The sequence below is a fragment of the Chiloscyllium punctatum genome, chromosome 2 (assembly GCF_047496795.1).
Source record: "Chiloscyllium punctatum isolate Juve2018m chromosome 2, sChiPun1.3, whole genome shotgun sequence".
Taxonomy (NCBI): domain Eukaryota; kingdom Metazoa; phylum Chordata; class Chondrichthyes; order Orectolobiformes; family Hemiscylliidae; genus Chiloscyllium; species Chiloscyllium punctatum.
Window position 1 is genome coordinate 95996866 of NC_092740.1, and position 19441 is coordinate 96016306.

General features: G+C 41.7%; 1 protein-coding gene and 1 pseudogene across 3 annotated transcripts in view; one reads left to right on the forward strand and one right to left on the reverse strand.

Moving 5' to 3' along the window:
* fancc (FA complementation group C) overlaps positions 1-3457 on the reverse strand; it is a 193228-nt gene extending 189771 nt beyond the window's left edge. The window contains exon 1 of one of the 3 annotated variants that reach the window (XM_072586004.1): positions 3309-3457. The gene's annotated coding sequence lies outside the window, so the exon portion shown is untranslated. The remainder of the gene's footprint in view (positions 1-3308) is intronic. The other 2 variants (XM_072585993.1, XM_072585984.1) reach the window with 2 other exon arrangements.
* Positions 3458-17377: 13920 nt separating this feature from the next.
* Positions 17378-17496, forward strand: LOC140453444 (5S ribosomal RNA; annotated as a pseudogene).
* The last annotated feature ends 1945 nt before the right edge of the window (positions 17497-19441 follow it).

Sequence of the window (19441 nt, forward strand, 5' to 3'; positions counted from 1 at the left end):
CTCTTACTAAATCCATGTTGACTTGTTCTAATCCGACTCTGCTCGTCCAAGAATTTAGAAACCTCATCCTTAATGATGGATTCTAGAATTTTACCAACAACCGAGGTTAGGATAATTGGCCTATAATTTTCTATCTTTTGTCTTGATCCTTTCTTGAACAAGGGGGTTACCACACCGATCTTCCAATCATCCGGGACTTTCCCCGACTCGTGACTTTTGAAAGATCTCAACCAACACCTCCGCTATTTCCTCAGCAACCTCCCTCAGAACTCTAGGATGTAGCCCATCGGAGCCAGGAGATTTATCAATTTTAAGACCTTTTAGCTCGTCTAGCACTTTCTCTTTTGTAATGGCAACCCTACTCAACTCAGCCCCCTGATTCCCTTTAATTGTTGGGATATTACTCATGTCTTCCACTGTGAAGACTGACGCAAAGTACTTATTAAGTTCTCCTGCTATTTCCTTATCTCCCATCACTAGGCTTCCAGCATCAGTTTGAAGTGGCCCAATGTCTACTTTTGCCTGTCGTTTGTTTATGTATTGAAAGAAACTTTTACTAATCATTTCTAATATTACTGGCTAGCCTACCTTCATATTTGATCCTCTCCTTCCTTATTTCTCTCTTTGTTATCCTCTGTTTGTTTTTGTAGCCTTCCCAATCTTCTGATTTCCCAGTGCTCTTGGCCACTTTATAGGATCTCTCTTTTTCTTTAATACATTTCGTGACTTTCTTTGTCAGCCATGGCTGTCTAATCCCTCCCCGGATAATCTTTCTTTTCTTGGGGTGAACCTCTGTACAGTGTCCTCAATTATACCTACAAACTCCTGCCATTTTTGCTCTACTGTCTTCCCTGCTAGGCTCTGCTTAGAGTCTATTTTCGTCAGTTCCTCTCTCATGCCCTCATAATTACCTTTATTTAACTGTAACACCATTACATCCGATTTTGCCTTCTCTCTTTCAAACTGCAGACTGAACTCTACCATATTATGATTGCTGCTTCCTAAGTGTTCCCTTACTTTAAGATTTTTTATAAAGTCTGGTTCATTACATAGCACTAGGTCCAGAATAGCCTGCTCCCTTGTGGGCTCCTTAACAAGCTGTTCCAAAAAGCCATCCTGTAAGCATTCCATGAATTCCCTTTCTTTGGATCCACTGGCAACATTATTTACCCAGTCCACCTGTATATTGAAGTCCCCCATCATCACCGTGACCTTGCCTTTCTGACATGCCTTCTCTATTTCCCAGTACATGTTGCGCCCCTGGTCCTGACCACTGTTAGAAGGTCCGTACATAATACATCTGAAAAAATTCCGGAAGATTTGTCAAGTATGATTTCCCTTTAGTGAATCAATGTTGACTTGGAATGAGTTTGTCATCGCTTTCCAAAAGCTTAGTTATTCAATAAAATAAATTTCACTTAAGTGTTTAAAATAATTAGAATATTAAAATTGGTCCACATGAACAGAATATTAGATTGGAGTCAGCTTTTTGAAGCAGAGTCAAGAAGTGTGGCACTTGAAAAGCTGTCAGTCAGGCAGCATCAGAGGAGCAGGAGAGTCAACATTTTTAGCATAAGCTCTTTATCATCCTGATGACACCACCATAGTTGGTCGAATCTCAGATGGTAACGAAACAGGTGGAGGTGGAAAACCTGGAAAAATGGTGCACTGAGAACAACCTAGCTCTCAATGCCAGAAAAACCAAGGAATTCATTATTGACTTTCGGCAGGATGTTACTCATGCTCCTCCTACACATTAACAGCACAGAGGTGGAACGAGTGGAGAGTGTCAAGTTCCTGGGAGTGGTCATCCTTAAGCTTTCTTGGACTCTTCATGTGGACGCACTGGTTACAAAGGCCCAGCATGTCTTCTTCCTCAGGCAGCTCAGTAAATTTGGTATGACGGCGAATACCCTTGCCAACTTTTATAGGTGTGCCATCGAGAGCATTCTGTCTGGATGTACCACTACCTGATATGGCAACTGTACCATTCAAGATTGGAGATGGTTACAGAGAATGGTGAACTTGGCCCGGACAATTACAAAGGCCAACCTCCCATCTATGAAATCCAACTACCAGGTCTGCTGTCAAGGAAAGGCTGCCAGCATTCTCAAAGATCCATCCCACCCTGGCAATGTTTTTCTACAACCCCTACCAACAGAGAGAAGGTACAGAAGCCTGAACACAGGCACCAGCCGGTTTTGAAACAGTTTCTACCCTACAGTTGTTAGAATACTGAATGGACTCACATTAACATTCTTAACATCACTCTTAACATTCAACTGTACCTGTGTTTTTGTTTTTGCTGCTGTTTATCTATTAATTACTTATCTATGCTACTTAACTATGTGATATGCCTGTACTGCTTGTAAGACAAAGCTTTTCACTGTGCCTCAGTACACGTGACAATAAATTCAATTCAATGAAGAGCTATGCTCAAAACATCAACTCTCCTGCTTCTTGGATGCTGTCTGAGCGGCTGTGCTTTTCCAGCACCACAGTTTTTGACTGATATCCAGCATCTGCGGTCTCACATTCTCCTGGAGTTCTGAAGCATTCACACTGTACTTGGAATATTATCTTTGCTTTTTCTCTTTATGGATGCTGCCAGACCTGCTGAGTTTCTCCAACTTTGTGCTTATTTCAGATTTTCAGCATCCACAGTATTTTGGCATTTATTGTAGGAGAGACAGGCAGGAGGCTGGAAGGACACAGCTTGTCTACGCCTGACTTGCTGTGTTCTTTCAGCTTCCTACTTGTCTACCTTGGATTCCAGCATCTGCAGTTTTTTTGTCTCTAACTTTATTGTGTGGCAGACAGACTTGTGTGGGCCCACGTCGGCAGTAGAGGTTACATAAGCAGAAGACTAGGCCGGCTGTCAGGTGGCATTTAATATCACAGAAATATTGACTCATTTAACTACATTTGTTTCAGACAATTTGCTGAAAACTTTCAGGAGTGTTAACTGCACCGCAAATTCAATCTAAATGCTGAATGGGAGGCTTTTGGGCCCTCAATGAATTTCCCAGAGCTGGACCCCACTGGTTTGGTCCAGGGTTCTATAGGTTTATTTTGCATCTTGGCTAAGCTGAATGTGTACTTTAAACAAAATACTGCTCCCTGTCTGTCGAATAAACATTGCCCACAAAGCGAGTCAGAGCTTGCTCATTGTTTCTTTCACCAAGAATATATCGTGCAGAATGTGATGCTACAGAAACACCGGAACAGACAACGTTCAGAGGAAACTTTTGTGCCTTTTGAATCTAGAACTAGACAGCGATACGTGTAGAATTGTTCAAGTTACTAACCTACAAATCCACTCTCTCGCTCCGTCTGAATCCGGAACCAACGCTCGAGCTTCCCGCCCGCTTTGATTGACAGCTGCAGCCCCGGCTCAACCCAGAGCAGCGGCTCACACCGCCCCCTCCGACTGCGTCTGTCGTCGTTTTCTTCGCTCGGAGGAAAGCCATTAATTTTCAAGCCTGCAATTTCAAAGACCGTATTGTGAATAATGAACAGCCATGAATCACTTTAGGCTAACTCAGCAACTTGTTCTTATGGGTGGGTGGGTACTTTTCAGGACTGATGTTTGTTTTTTTAGCGCCCGTTGGCAGCACTGTTAAGTTACCCTGAGCGTTGTATGTTTGCGGCTTGGGAGACTTTTGCACCATTGTTAAAGGAAATGTGTGCTAAAAAACAAGTCTCACCTTCCCAAGAAACTGAATAAGAGTTAAATGCTAGATTTACTGAAATATTATGAATTTTTTTTTCTTTCCCCACAATATATTGATATTCGTGAACTATTTGGCGTTTTAGCACAGACTGACAACCTTTGCAGTATTTTTTCTCTGGTGCCAACACATAAACTTAGAGATTTGTTAACCTAATTAACTTTACATCTTATCCTGGAGGAATATGAACTCAACCTTTACCTATCCCTGGCGCTCAGCAACGGTTTTTTTGTATTTTGATATTTTCTGATCAGCCTGTTCAGAGGTGTTATAACACACCTCTGGAGCATATTGGACTTGGACTTGGAGATCAGAGTTTTTTTGGGTCCAAATTTTGGACTTGGACCCAGGCATACAGGCTGGAAGGCATGGTGTTTCTGAAACATTGATGTTTTTATTGGCATTGACTACAGGACGGGAAAGTGCCATCTACGTTAGTTCAGTGACTTTAATAACTGGTACATATGGAATGTGGATAGCAATTGAGATAGATTAATGATTCTAACAGTGTGCTAATGACAGAATCGTGACAGTGCAGAATTGTATCAGTACCAGCTCTCAGAATGAGTGTTGACTGAATATCATTTTCCCATTCTTTCCCTATAACCCTTCAAATTGTTTCTATTTGAATAATCATCCATTGCCATCTTGAATGCCTTCGTTGAATTTGCCTTCATCACACTTACACACAGAGCATTCCTGACCCTAACTACTTGCTATGTGAACAAATTTATTCTTGCATCACATTTACTTCTTTTGCAAATCAGTTTAAATCTGTGCCTCTCGTTCTTAATCTGTTTATGGTCCAGAAGTTTCTCTCTGTCTATTCTGTCCAGAATAGTCATGATTTTGAAAACTAATCAAGTCTCCTGAAAGCCTTCTCCTCACCAAGGCTAACAATCCCAATGTCTCCAATCTATTTTCATACAAAAGTTTCTCATCCTGGAACCTCTTCTGTTCTCTCTATCTCCGATGCACTCACATCCTTCCTGAAATATAATGCACAGTACTGTACACAATACTCGAACTGAGATCTAACTAGTATTTTATATATTTTTCAGCATAGGGATGTACTTCATCCTACTATTGATAAAGTAGGCTCTGCTTCTGCACACCCTTTAGAGTGGTACCCTTTACTTTAAACTACTTCTCCTAGTTCTTTCTAGCAAAATGTATTGTTTCACTCTTCTCCACTTTGAACCTCAAATGAAACCTATTCATTCACTTTTAATCAAATTGTCAAGGCCCATTTGATGTTCTATACTGTTCTCCCCACAGTTTACAATGCTTCCAGGTTTTGTATTGTCTGCAAATCTGAAAATTATCCTCTGTACTCCAAGAGCTTGATCACTAAAATAAATCAGAAAAAGTAAGAATTGTAATATCACCCTGTGGGAAACTCCACTATAAATCTCTCTCCAACCTGAAAAATTTGCATTAACCACTTTTCTCTGTTTTCTATCAGCCAGTTAATTTTGGATCCACATAAGGACTTTCCCCTTTCTTCATCAAGCTATAACTTTTCTCAGAAGCCTGTTGTGTGGCAGTGTAGAGTCATAGAGATGTACAGCACAGAAACAGACCTTTTGATCTAACTTATCCATGCTGACCAGATACCCCACCCCAATCTAGTCCCACCTCCCAGCACCCAACCCATATCCCTCCAACACTTCCTATTCATATCCCCATCCAAATGCCTCTTAAATGTTGCAATTGTAGGAGCCTCCACCACTTCCTCTGGCAGCTCATTCTATACACATACCACCCTCTGACTGAAAAGGTTGTCCCTTGGGTCTCTTTTATATCTTTCCCCTCTCACCCTAAACCTATGCCCTCTAGTTCTGGATTTCTCCGCCACATGGAAAAGACTTTGTCTATTTATCCTATCCATGTCCCTCATGATTTTGCAAACCTCTATAAGGTCACCCCTCAGCCTCCGATGCTCCAGGGAAAACAGCCCCAGCCTGTTCAGCCTCTCCCTGTAGCTCAGATCCTCCAACACTGGCAACATCCTTGTAAACCTTTTCTGAACCCTTTCCTGTACACAAACCTCTGACCAATAAAAGAAAGCATACCAAACGCCTTCTTCACTATCCTATCTACCTATGACTCCACGGTCAAGGAGCTCTGAACCTGCACTCCAAGGTCACTTTGTTCAGCAACCCTCCCTAGGACCTTACCATTAAGTGTATAAGTCCTGCTAAGATTTGCTTTTCCAAAATGCAACACCTCGCATTTATCTGAATTAAACTCCATCTGTCACTTCTCAGCCCATTGGCACATCTGATCAAGGTCCTGTTGTAATCTGAGGTAACCCTCTTTGCTGTCCACTACACCTCCAATTTTTGTGTCATCTGCAAACTTATTAACTATACCTCTTATGCTCATATCCAAATAATTTGTATAAATTACGAAAAGTAGTGGACCAGTACCAATCCTTGTGGCATTCCACTGGTCTCAGGTCTCCAGTCTGAAAAATAATCCTCCACCACCACCCTCTGTCTTCTACCTTAGAGCCAGTCTGTATCCAAATGGTTAGTTCTCCCTGTATTCCATGAGATCTAACCTTGTTAACCAGTCTCCCATGGGGAACATTGTTGAACGCCTTACTGAAGTCGATATAGATCACATCTACCGCTCTGCCCTCATCAGTCCTCTTTGTTACTTTTTCAAAAAATTTAATCAAGTCTGTGAGACGTGACTTCCCACGCACAAAGCCTATCCCTAATCAGTCCTTGCCTTTCCAAATACATGTACATCCTGTCCCTCAGGATTCCCTCCAACAACTTGCCCACTATCGATGTCAGGCTCACTGGTCTATAGTTCCCTGGCTTGTCCTTACCACCTTCTTAAACAGTGGCACCACATTAGCCAACCTCCAGTCTTCCGGCACGTCACCTTTGACTGTTGATGATACAAATATCTCAGTAAGAGGCCCAGCAATCACTTCCCCAGTGTCCCACAGAGTTTTAGAGTACACCTGACCAGGTCCTGGGGATTTATCCACTTTTATGCATTTCAAGACATCCAGCACTTCCTCCTCTGTAATATAGACATTTTTCAAGATGTCACCATCTATTTCCCTACATTCTATATCTTCCATGTCCTTTTCCACAGTGAATACTGATGCAAAATATTCGTTTAGTATCTCCCCCATTTCCTGCAGCTCCACACGAAGGCCACCTTGCTGATCTTTGAGGGGCTGTATTGTTCCCTAGTTACCCTTTTATTCTAAATGTATTTGTAAAAACCCTATGGATTCTCCTTAATTCTATTTGCCAATGCTATCTCATATCCCTTTTTTGCCTGCCTGGTTTTCCTCTTAAGTATACTCCTACTGCCTTTATATTCTTCTAAGGATTCACTCGATCTATCCTATCTATAACTGACATATGCTTCCTTCTTTTTCTTAACCAAACCCTCAAGTTCTTTATCATCCAGCATTCCCTATACCTACCAGCCTTCCCTTTCACCCTAACAGGAATATACTTTCTCTGGACTCTCATTATCTCATTTCTGAACACTTCCCATTTTCCAGCTGTCTTTACCTGCGAACATTTGCCCTGAATCAGCTTTTGAAAGTTCTTGCCTAATACCATCAAAATTGGCCTTTCTCCAATTTAGAACTTCAACGTTTAGATCTGGTCTATCCTTTTCCATCACTATTTTAAAACTAATAGAATTATTGTTGCTGACCCCAAAGTGCTCCCCCACTGACACCTCAGTCACCTGCCCAGCCTTATTTTCCAAGATTAGGTCAAGTTTTGCACCTTCTCTAGTAGGTACATCCACATACTGAATCAGAATTTTTTCTTGTACACACTTAACAAGTTCCTGTCCATCTAAACCCTTAACACTATGGCAGTCCCAGTCTATCTTTGGAAAGTTAAAATCCCCTACCATAACCACCCTGTGGGCAGCACGGTGGCACAGTGGTTAGCACTGCTGCCTCACAGCGCCAGAGACCCGGGTTCAATTCCCGCCTCAGGCGACTGACGTGTGGAGTTTGCATGTTCTCCCCGTGTCTGCATGGGTTTCCTCCGGGTGCTCTGGTTTCCTCCCACAGTCCAAAAATGTGTAGGTTAGGTAAATTGCCCATAGTGTTAGATGTAGGGAAATGGGTATGGGTGGGTGCGCTTCGGCGGGTCGGTGTGGACTTGTTGGGCCGAAGGGCCTGTTTCCACACTGTAAGTAATCTAATCTAATCTATTATTCTTATAGATAACTGAGATCTCCCTACAAATGTGTTTTTCAATTTCCCTCTGACTATCAAATGCTTTTTGGAAGCTAAATTCAACACATCAACAGCATTACAAAGATCAATGTTTTCTGTCACCTCTTAAAGGAACAAATTATTTAAACAAAACTTTCCCTTAAAGAATCCATGCTGACTCTCCATTACTAGACCATGTACCTTTTTTTATTAATTCAAGTGCTGTGAATGTCAATGGCATTTATTGCTCAACCCTAATTGATCAGAGAATCTGGAGTCACTTGTAGGCCAGACCATTTAAGCATGGCAGTTTCCTTCCATAAAGGAAGGACATTAGTGAACCAGATGGGTTTTTCGAAATATGGTCAATATTTTCACTGTCATCTTTGGACTCTAATTGCCGATTTATTTTATTGAGTTCAATTTCCATAATCTGCATGGTGAGATTTGAACTTCTGTCCCACAAGGGAAAACATCCTTTCAGCATCCACTCTGTCGAGTTCTATCAAAATCTTGTATATCTCAATAAGTTTGCCTCCCATTCTTAATAGCATTTTACTCTGGCCCAACCTGTCCCCATTGGATCACCTCTCACCTCAGTTATCATTCTAGTAAACATTTTCAGAACTGCTCCTGTTCAGTTATCTATTTCTTAAGCAAGGAGACTAACATGTAGAAACATAGAATTCTAGATGTTGGCTCACCAATATCCTGTACACATGTAGCAAAACACCCTTTTATATTCTATTCCCCTTGCAATAAGTGACAACATTCCATTTGCCTTGCTAATCACTTGCTGCACTTTCATTTTGATGTTTTCTGTTTCACATACCAGAATCCCCTACCGCAAAATTTGTCATCACCCTCTATTTCAATAACATTTTTTTGTATTCTTCCTGCAAAAATGGACAAAGTCACATCTTCCGAAATTTATACCCCATTTGCAATGGTTTTACTCAGTCATTTAACCTATCTACATCCCTTTGCAGAATCCTTACCTCTAATTCACAACTTATTTTCTCCTCTTATTAATGCATTATCAGCAAATTTAGACAAACACAATTTATCTTTTTGTAAACCGTATTTATTGCACTGAAATTTTCTAACAGCTCTGCTGTAAGGTTCCTTGATAAGAGATTGTAGCATTTTCTTGTGATTAATGTCAAGTCAGTTGGCCTGCAGTTTTCTGTCTCCCTCCTTCCTTGAACGGTGGAATTACATTTGCTATTTTCCAATCCAATGGGACCTCTCCAGAATGTAGAGAATTTTGACAATTAACTCCAGTCCACCAACTATTTCACCAGCCACTTCTTTTAAGACCCTAAAATAAAGCCTATTATGACCTGGAGACTTGTCAGCATTTAGTTCTAATACATTTCTCCGTACTCTCTCCCTTTAGATGATTACAATTTGCTATAGGTCCTCCCCCTCTTTAACCACCTGATGCACACTTATACCTGGGATTTTATTTGTATTCTGTATTGTGAAAACAGATACGAAGGAATCTGACGTTTTTGGCTAAGGGTAAATTGCATCAGGCCCCATAGCATTTGCAGTATCCAGTGCCTCCAACAGCTTCTTGCTGTCACATGGATTTGCTTAAAGATTGCATTTGTGATGCTGAGAGCTCAGGAGAAGGTTGAAATGATTATTCAGTAGGTACTTTGGCTGAAAATGGTTGTAAATGCATCAGTCTTGTTTTTTGTACTAACCACTGGACATCTCCTGTATTGATAGGTTGTTTAATTGGCCACCACCATTCATAACTGGATGTCTCAGGATTGCAGAACTTAGATCTGTTCAGTTTTTATGAGATTGCTTAGCTCTGTCCATTGCATGATGTTTGTACGGATTGGCAGGCAAGTATTCTTGTGTTGTGGCTTCACCAGGTTGATATCTAATTTTTAGGTATGTCTGGTGCTGCTCTTGGCATTGCCTCCTGTGCTGGCCATTGAACTAGTGTTGATCCCTTAGACGATATGAGGGGCCATTAGGTTCCTGATTTTGCTGTTGAATGCAATTTTGCTACTGCTAATAGCCCACTGTGCCTCACGGATGCCAACTTGTATATTGTCCGATTTTTATGAAGTCTGTTCCATTCAGTACAATTGTCATGTCACAAAACATGATGGAGAGTATTCTCAGTGTGAAGATGGCACTTCACAAGGATTGTGCAATGGTCACTTTCACCAGTACTCTGGTCAGGCACATCTGTAACAGGTGGATTATTGAGGATGACATCAATAATCCTTCTTGTTAATTCTTTCATCACCCGTTGGAGCCCCAGTTTAGACATCACGTCCTACTCCAAATAGTGTTTAGAAGCATTGGTTCATGAGCCGAGGGGTGTGTGGGTGATAATCAGCAAGAGGTTTCTTTGCCTATATTTAATCTGATGCCATGCGACTTCCCATTCCCAGGAAACCCCAACACACACACACACATACAACTATACCATTGTGCCCACCCACCTTTGGTGGGTCTGTTATGCTGGTAGTATAGGACGTACTCTGGAATGGTAATGGTGCTGTGATTCTGAAAGCAGGTCAGCCTGTTGCTTGACTAGTTTGTTTGACAGCTCTCCCAATTTTGGCAGAAGATGTTAGAAATGAGGATTTTTGTGAAAACTAGACTGAGTTTGTAATTTTCCATTCTGGTGCGTAAATTGATGCAAGGTGGTCATCTGGTTTCATTCCTTGTTTTAGACTTTGTAGCAGTTTGTTACAACTGAGTGGCTTGCTAGGTGATTTCAGAGTACCATTAGAGTCAACTATATTGCTGTGGACATGAAGTCATGTGGAGGCTAGATCAGGTAAGGATGGCTGATTTCTTTTCCTAAAGGGCATTACCCAGAAGGGAAGAAACAGTTAAACTTAAGAATGACAGTACGCTCATTTCCAAGATTCACTGCTTTATTTTCCTCTGGGTAGTGAACTAGATGGATTTTGTGACAATTGCCAATTGTTACTGGTCAGACCACAGCTGGACTACTGTGAACAGTTTTGGGCTCTTGATCTAAAGAAAGATATACTGGCAGTGGAGGCAGTCCAGAGAAGGCTGCCTGGGCTAATAGCAGGAGTGGAGCAGTTGTCTTATGAGGAGATGTTAAGTTGATTGAGCCTTTACTGATTGGAAACTAGGAAAATGAGAAGCAACCTTATTGAAACAAATAAGATTCTTAGAGGTCTTGACAGTTTAGACATTGATAGAATCTAGGATCAGAGGGATAGTCTCAGAATAAGGGGTCGCATATTTGAGGTGAGGTTTATTTTCTTTCTGAGGGCAATGAATCTGTGGAATTCTTTACTGCAGAGGGCTGTTGAGACTGGATCATTAAGTATATTCAAGGCTGAAACAGATAGACTTTTTGATTAAGGAATCAAGGGTTGTGGGGGAAAAATCAGAAAATGGAATTGAGGGTTATCAGATCAGCTATGATCTTATTGAATGGTGGAGATAATTCAATGGGCTGAATGGCCTACCTCAACTTCTACATCTTATAGTTACGTGGTCACTGTTAGATTACCATAATTTCATTTATTTTTGCTTGAATTCAAATTTCAGCATCTACCATAGTGGAATTCAAACCAATGTTCCTAGAATATTAGCTGAGATTCTGAATTACTAGTCCAATGACATTGCCACTGCACCATTACTTTCTCTCATGTGTGGAATTTTGTTCTCTTGGAGGTATGAATGTGTTTAATTTTCAGTCGTACAGAATAAGTAGGCAATCATTAAGTAGGGTAACATTATTTTTATTTATATAATTGCAATACTGTAGAATAGTTGTTCCATTTCTTGGTTACTATGAATATGTACCTTTTTAACTTGTGTTGTTGTAGTCATTTTATTGGCAGACACATGAACATGTTGGCTGAGATAAATTTTCCAATCTTTTAGAAAAATATTTTATGGGATAATCTCCTCTTCTGTGAGCTCTGCCGTGAACTCATTTAATAATATATTGGAGTCCAAGTTAAACATAATGTCTTAGAGCTCCATCCTTTCATTTTATAGTGTTAGTTATGTAGCAATGCTTTAAAGTATGTGTGTGTGTGGGTTTATGTGTTTAGATATTTATAGATTTGTACGGCTGTGTGTGTGTGAGGTGGGTAGGAGGGAGGGAGGTGAGGAAGGAAGGATTCTATTGACTGAAGTGTTTTTTCATTAAATCTGTCTGGATATAGAAACTTAGGTACCTTTCAGAACAAGTAATGATCACAGAGAAACTATTAAAATACAACTCAGGGGAATTATATTGAATGTCATATTTATTTGTCAGGAACTATGTCTAGATATATGGTGCCCATGGTGCAGAGGTTTGAGGCCTGTAAAGTACCTTGTGCATTCCACCTAAAATAAAATACAGGAAGATTTCAAGTGATTGGAGGGGGATGCTCCCTCACATCATGCTAGCATTTTGAGGGTGGATATTTGGGAATATTCTCAGCCAACCTCTGTGATTAGTCCAGTGTTAACTATCCTGCCGAGAACAGACAGAATTCCTCTCTGAGTTGTTAGTCCAAAGGAAGTTGAGTGGTAAAAGAATCACATAGGGGTTGATTACCATTAGAGTCTGGAACCAATGTTCCCACTAACTTCCTTTTTCTACCATTTCTTGGGTTGAATAGTCCCTGTCTGCATTTTAACGGAGCCACCACTTGTTCATGTCATTTTGACCCTGCCCAAGACACATTTGATAGCAATAAGGTTGCACACCAATGCACAGCTTAGCATTTTCAGTAACGCTAAATCAGTTTGTTTTTTCATGGGATGTGGTCATCACTGGCAAAATCAGTATTGATTGCCCATCTGGAATTGCCTTCACATTGGTGAGCACAGAGCAGCCTGCTTAAAACTCTGGAGGCCATGTGGCAAAGGTACTCCCAACAGGGCCCAGAAGGAAGAACTACAGACAGTGCTAATCACAGAGGCCATGCCCTCAAAGGACAGGACTCAAAATGGCTTTTGCCATTACTAGTAATACTGCCCCTCCCCATTTCAAATGGCCACCTCACACCTTGTATGCATGTGCATGATTATAAAGGCACAATAAATTTAATCTCCTACAGCTTCTCCTACAGTAACTACCATCAAAGAGGTTCTTCTTTGCACTTTCTTTTAACACCCTAGAGCAGCTGTTATTGTTTCCCAGTGAGTTTGTTGCAAGTTGATGAGAATTTAGCAAAGTGGCTGCTTGGTCCTGTGCCTATTCTGCACACTGCTGCACCTGGTGAGCCCAGCCAGATCCTCAAGTGCATTATGAATGTGGTGTGACTTGGAGAAGTGAGGTTGCTCCCTCTTGGAGCTCAGTGACAGGCAAACAGCAGTTGTTCCACTCTGATATCCAGCCAGCTCCATACTTGGAAGCCTATTAAGCACAGCCCAGGATGAGCTGCTCCCTGCTGTGCAGTAACTGAATGCCCAGGTAGCTGATATTTTTTCATAGAATCCCTACAACGTGGAAACGGGCCATTTTGGCCCAACACGTCCACACTGACCCTCCAAAGAGCATCCTACCCAGACCTATCCCCTCTACCCTGATCTACACATCCCTGAACGTTATGGGCAATTTAATATGGCCAATCCACCTAACCTGCACATCTTTGATCTGTAGGAGGAAACCAGAGTACCCAGTAGAAATCCATGCAGACAGGGGGAGAATGTGCAAACTCCACACAGACAATCGCCCAAGGCTGAATCTGTGTGTCAATCTGTCTGTTAAGCTGCGCATGGGCATAGAGACAGTCTGGGGAAGGCAGTGTAGTGGGGGAGCTCAACAAGAAGGTTACCTCTGATTACAACAGGATCTTGATCAAATGGGCCAATTGGCTGAGAAATGATAGATGGAGTTCAATTTAGATAAATGTGAGGTGCTACATTTTGGGAAAGCAAATCTTAGCAGGACTAATACACTTAATGGTAAGGTCAGAGGGAGTGTTGCTGAACAAAGAGACCTTGGAGTGCAGTTCATAGTTCCTTGAAAATGGAGTCGCAGGTAGGTAGGATAGTGAAAAAGGCGTTTGGTATGTTTTCCTTTATTGGTCAGAGTATTGAGTACAGGAGTTGGGAGGTCATGCTGCGGCTCTACAGGACATTGGTTAGGCCACTGTTGGAATATTGCGTGCAATTCCGGTCTCCTTTCTATCAGAAAGATGATGTGAAACTTGAAAGGGTTCAGAAAACATTTATAAGGATATTGCCAGGGTTGGAGGATTTGAGCTATAGGGCGAGGTTGAATAGGCTAGGGCTGTTTTCCCTGGATCGTCGGAGGCTGAGGGATGGCCTTATAGAGGTTTATAAAATCTTGAGGGGCATGGATAGGATAAATAGACAAAGTCTTTTCCCTGGGGTAACAGAGTCCGGAACTAAAGGGCATAGGCTTAGGATGAGAGGGGAAAGATATAAAAGAGACCTAAGGGCAGCTTTTTCACTCGGAGGGTGGTACGTGTATGGAATGAGCTACCAGAGGAAGTGTTGCCTGAGTACAATTGCAACATTTATGAGGCATTTGGATGGGTATATGAACAGGAAGGGTTTGGAGGGCTATGGACCAGGTGCTGGCAGGTAGGACAAGATTGGGTTGGGATATCTGGTCAGCATGGACAATTCTATGACTCTATCTTTACCATGTCATCTTTCTCCTGGCCATCCAGCAAGACTCGCAGTCCTTTTTTGAAAGTGTCTGTCACACGGTGGTGGTGCAAGAAGTCAACACGCTTCTGACCTTCCCCAACCCCTTTCCCAAATCATTGATATAGAGGCACAGAGTCATATGGAACAGAAAGAGATCCTTCAGTTCAACCAGTTGATGCCGGGCATACTCCCAAATTAAACTAATCCTACTGCCTGCTCCTGGCCCATATCCCTCCAAACGTTTCTTATTCATGTAAGTATCTAAGTGTCTTTTAAACATTGTAACTGTGCCCGCATCTACCACTTTCTCAGGAAGTTCACTGAGGAGCTACTGCAACTGGAACTTATGTCGTCCACCGTCAAGATGCCAGTGCTCAGCATTATGGGCAAAGGCAATCACTAGCTATCCAAAATGTTGAATGTAACTTTGCAATCTTTCCACAAAAAAAAATAGGGAATTGGACAAATATTTGATTGCTAGCAAATGTTACTGGAAATTGCAAAGGATAGTTAGACTTAGTTAGATAGCCCTTTCAAAGAGTCAGCTGAATAGCCTCCTTCTGTGCTGTACTTTTCTGTAGTCTATGAATTTGCCTCAGAAGGTAGTGAAGGCACAATTATTAAATATTTTAAAGCTGAGCTAAATGAGTTCCTTGTGGGGCAAGACAATCAGTGGTTGTCGGGAAGAGATGGGAATGAGGAATTTGGAACACAAACAAATCAGTCATTAACTTATTGTATGGAAGAGCAGGCTTAATGAAGCAAATCTAGTCATCCTATTTTCTATGTTCGTACATCCTCCAAATCTAGAGTGCTCACCACACACTCCACTCTGCTCAAATTTCCAGTACTCAAGGTCGCATTGGAGCTCTGTCCATGTGACCATTTATTTTGACATATTGCTTCTAAATTATGTAGTCCTCTCTTTGCCATGCTTTCCCCTCCCACACAAGCCCACTAACGAACTACAGGACTCATCATAAATATATTCAACAGAAACCAACATTGCAGGTACACAACGAAATGTATCAGGTATGACAATTCATGAGAGTGAGGTATGACCAATTCTTAGCAATGATACAAGACTCTAATTGCAAGGAAGTGGTATAGATAATCCAAATAATTGAATGAGTGTTCAGAGATACAGAGGCATTCTTTTCCAACCATTACCCAAGTATATCTGCTGTAAATTCAGGTTTTCAGATGATTTTCCAGCTGTAACACAATTGTTCGTTTGGATTCCTGTTGATGAGACTGGGTATAGAGTTAATGTGTTTATATTACCTATTAGACCTTCATTTTACTTGCCCATGTGTTTTGCAAACGATTTAAAGGGAAGCATTGTAGGTTTTTTTTCGACTGCACGAAAGTCCTTTTAGCTGATGAAGTACTTTTCTAGTCAATGAAGGTGGAAATGCAGGTGGAAAGAGCAGTTACTAAAGCACATAATGTCCTTGGCTTTCATAATAGAGGTATGGAGTTTAAGTACAAAGAAATAATATTGAACTTGTTTAAGATATTTGTTAGACATCAGCTAGAGTATTGTGTACAATTGTGGGTGCCCACATTTTAGGAAAAATGTGAATGAATGCAGCAGCAATTTACAAGAATGCCCTCTATGGTATCAAGCTTCTTGAGAGTTGTTGAAGCTGACTTATCCAGGCAAGTAGGGAGTATTCCATAATGCTCCTGACTTGTGCCTTACAGATGATATACAGGCTTTGGGAAGTCAGGAGGTGAGTTTTTGTAGCCTGCTGTTGTAGCCACTATATTTATAAGGTGAGTACAGTTGAGTTTTTGGTGAATGGTAAGTCCTTAGGATGTTGATAGTGGGGAATTCAGTGATGATAACACCATTGAATGTCATGAATGATGGTTAGACTGTCTCTTATTGGAGTGGTCATTGCCATACATTTGTGTGGCACAAATGTTACTTGCCACTGTCAGCCCAAGCCTGGATATTATCCAGATTTTGTTACATTTAAGCATGAATGCTTCAGTTTCTGAGGAGTCACGATTGGTACTGAGAATTGTATAATCGTCGCCAAACTTCTGACCTTATGATGAAGGGAAGGTCATTGATGAAGCAGCTGAAGATAGTTGGCCTAGGACAGTAACCTGAGGGAATCATGTGGCTTAGCTCACATGGTTAAAGCATGATGCCAGTAATACCAAGATCATGAGTTCAAAACCTATGCTTCTTTAGGAAGAATGTTTTTAAACTTGAAAGGGTGCAGAAAAAATTGCAAGGATGCTGTCAGGACTGGAAAGTTTGAGCTATATGGAGAGGCTGATTAGGCTGGGGCTTTTTCCCTGGAGCGTCAAGACTGAGGGGTAACCTTATAAAGATATATAAAATCATGATGGCATAGACAGAGTAAGTAATCAAGATCTTTTCCCCGGGCTGAGTGAGTCCAAAACTAGAAGGCACAGTTTAAGGTGAGAGGGGAAAGATTTAAAAGGGACCTGAGGGGTAACATTTTCACGCAGAGGGTGGTGCGTGAATGGAATGATCTGCTGGGGAAGTGATGGAGGTGAGTACCATTACAACATTTAAAAGGCATCTGGTATATGACTAGGAAGGGTTAAGAGGAATATGGGCCAAATACTGACAAATGGGATTAGGTCAGATAAAAATGCCTGGTCAATGCAGATGATTTGGACCAAAGGGTCTGTTTCCTTGCTGTCTGTCTCTATAACGAGTCCTGCTATCTCCCCGGTGGTCTAGTGGTTACAATTTGATGCTTTGCTGCCGCAGCCCAGGTTTAATTCCTAGTCAGAGAATGAGAATATATTTTATGGCCACACTAGTCTGAAAATACCTGATCTCATCTGATCTCGGAAGCTAAGCAAATTCAGGCCTGGTTAGTACTTGGATGGGAGATTACCTGGAAATACCAGGTGCAGTAAGCTTTTAGGGTCTGTTATGAGACAGTGGTGGTATCCCAACCCTGTGCTGAGAGATCAAGGCTTGTGCCACTTTATTTACATGTGGAGAGTCCTTGACACTGAGCTCCTCAGAGTCAGCCATCAGAGTGAACAGAATGTCTGACACTCCTGTTCTTAACTGTCAGCCAAGTTCCCTGATGAGGCCCACCTGGCTGACCTGATTGCAATCACTATACCAGGTTCAAGTCCAAAATCCTCCAGAGGTGTGTATTAACATCTCTGGACAGGTTGATTAATAAAATATGGTGAATAAAAAAAAACTGAAGAAATTCTGCACAGCTGTCCTGGTGCTGAGATGACTGATCTCCAATAGCCATAGTGTGGCAGATATGACTCTAATCAGTAGAGAGTTTGACACCTGATTCCCATTAATTCCAGCTTAGTTAGGGATGCCTGTTGCCACACTCAGTCAAATGCAGCTTTGATATCATGGCTATTACTCTCACCTCTCCTCTGAAATTTAGCTCTTCTGTCTATATTTGAATCAAGGCTGTAATGAAATCAGGAGATGAGTGGTCCTAACGGAACCCAAACTGAACAGGTTATTGCTGAGCAGGTACTGCTTGACAGCATTGTTGATGAAACTCTCCATTACTTTAATGATGATCAAGATTGGACTGATATGGCATTAATTGGCTGGGTTGGATTTGTGTTGCTTTTCACACACCTGGGCAACTTGCCACATTGTCAGATCAATGCCAGTGCTGTTGTAGCTGTACTGGAGCAGCTTGGCTAGGGGTTTGGCAAGTTCTAGACAACAAATCTTCTGTACTATTGTTGGAATGTCATCAGAGCCCTTAGTCTTTGCAGTATCCAGTCCTCCAACCATTTATTGAATAAAATTAGCTGAAGAATGGCATCTGTTATGCTGGGGACACTAGAAGAGGCCAAAATGGATCATCCACTTGGCACTTCTGATTGAAGATTGTTGTAAATGCATTAGCTTTATGTTTTGCACTGTGTTGTCATCTCTGCTGGATCTGTCCTGTGGTCAGGGAGAAAGTGAGGACTGCAGATGCTGGAGATCAGAGCTGAAAATGTGTTGCTGGAAAAGCGCAGAAGGTCAGGCAGCATCCAAGGAGCAGGAGAATCAACATTTCAGGCATGAGCCCTTCTTTAGGAATCGACGTTTCGGGCATGAGCCCTTCTTCAATTCGATTCTCCTGCTCCTTGGATGCTGCCTGACCTGCTGCGCTTTTCCAGCAACACATTTTCAGCTCTGATCTCCAGCATCTGCAGTCCTCACTTTCTCCTAGAAGATTTCCTAAAGAAGGGCTCATGCCCGAAACGTCGATTCTCCTCCTCCTTGGATGCTGCCTGACCTGTCCTGTGGTCAGATAGGAGATATCCAGGGATGGTGATGGTAATGTTTGGGATTGTGATTGAGGTATGATTCATGAGTGTTACTATGTCAGGCTGTAGTCTGTGAGATAGCTCTCTTTCAATTTAGAGATTAGCTCTCAAATGTTAGCAAAGTGGACTAGGTTGATGCCAGGTAGTCCATCCAGTTCTGTTTCTTTGTTGAGACTTTTGCAGCAATTGATACAACTGAGTGGCTGAGATGGCAATTAAAGTGAACCACATTACTGTGGTTCTGGAGTCAGATGTAGGCTAGACCACATGAAGCTGCCAGATTTCCTTCTTTGTGAACTAGATGGGTTTTCCAATAATCGACAATAGTTTCATGGTCACCAGTACATTTTTAACTCAGATATTTTGAATTCAAATTCCATCATCTGCCATGGTGGGATTTGAACCCAAGTACCCAGACCAATAACTGAGTTTCAGGCTTAATAGTCCAGTGAAAATACATTGACTCCCTTGAGCTGTACATCCCTTGGTATCCAGGATTCACAGGATTGAATGGTCCCACCATTTTCTTTACTGAAACATGTTGGCCTCTGTAGTC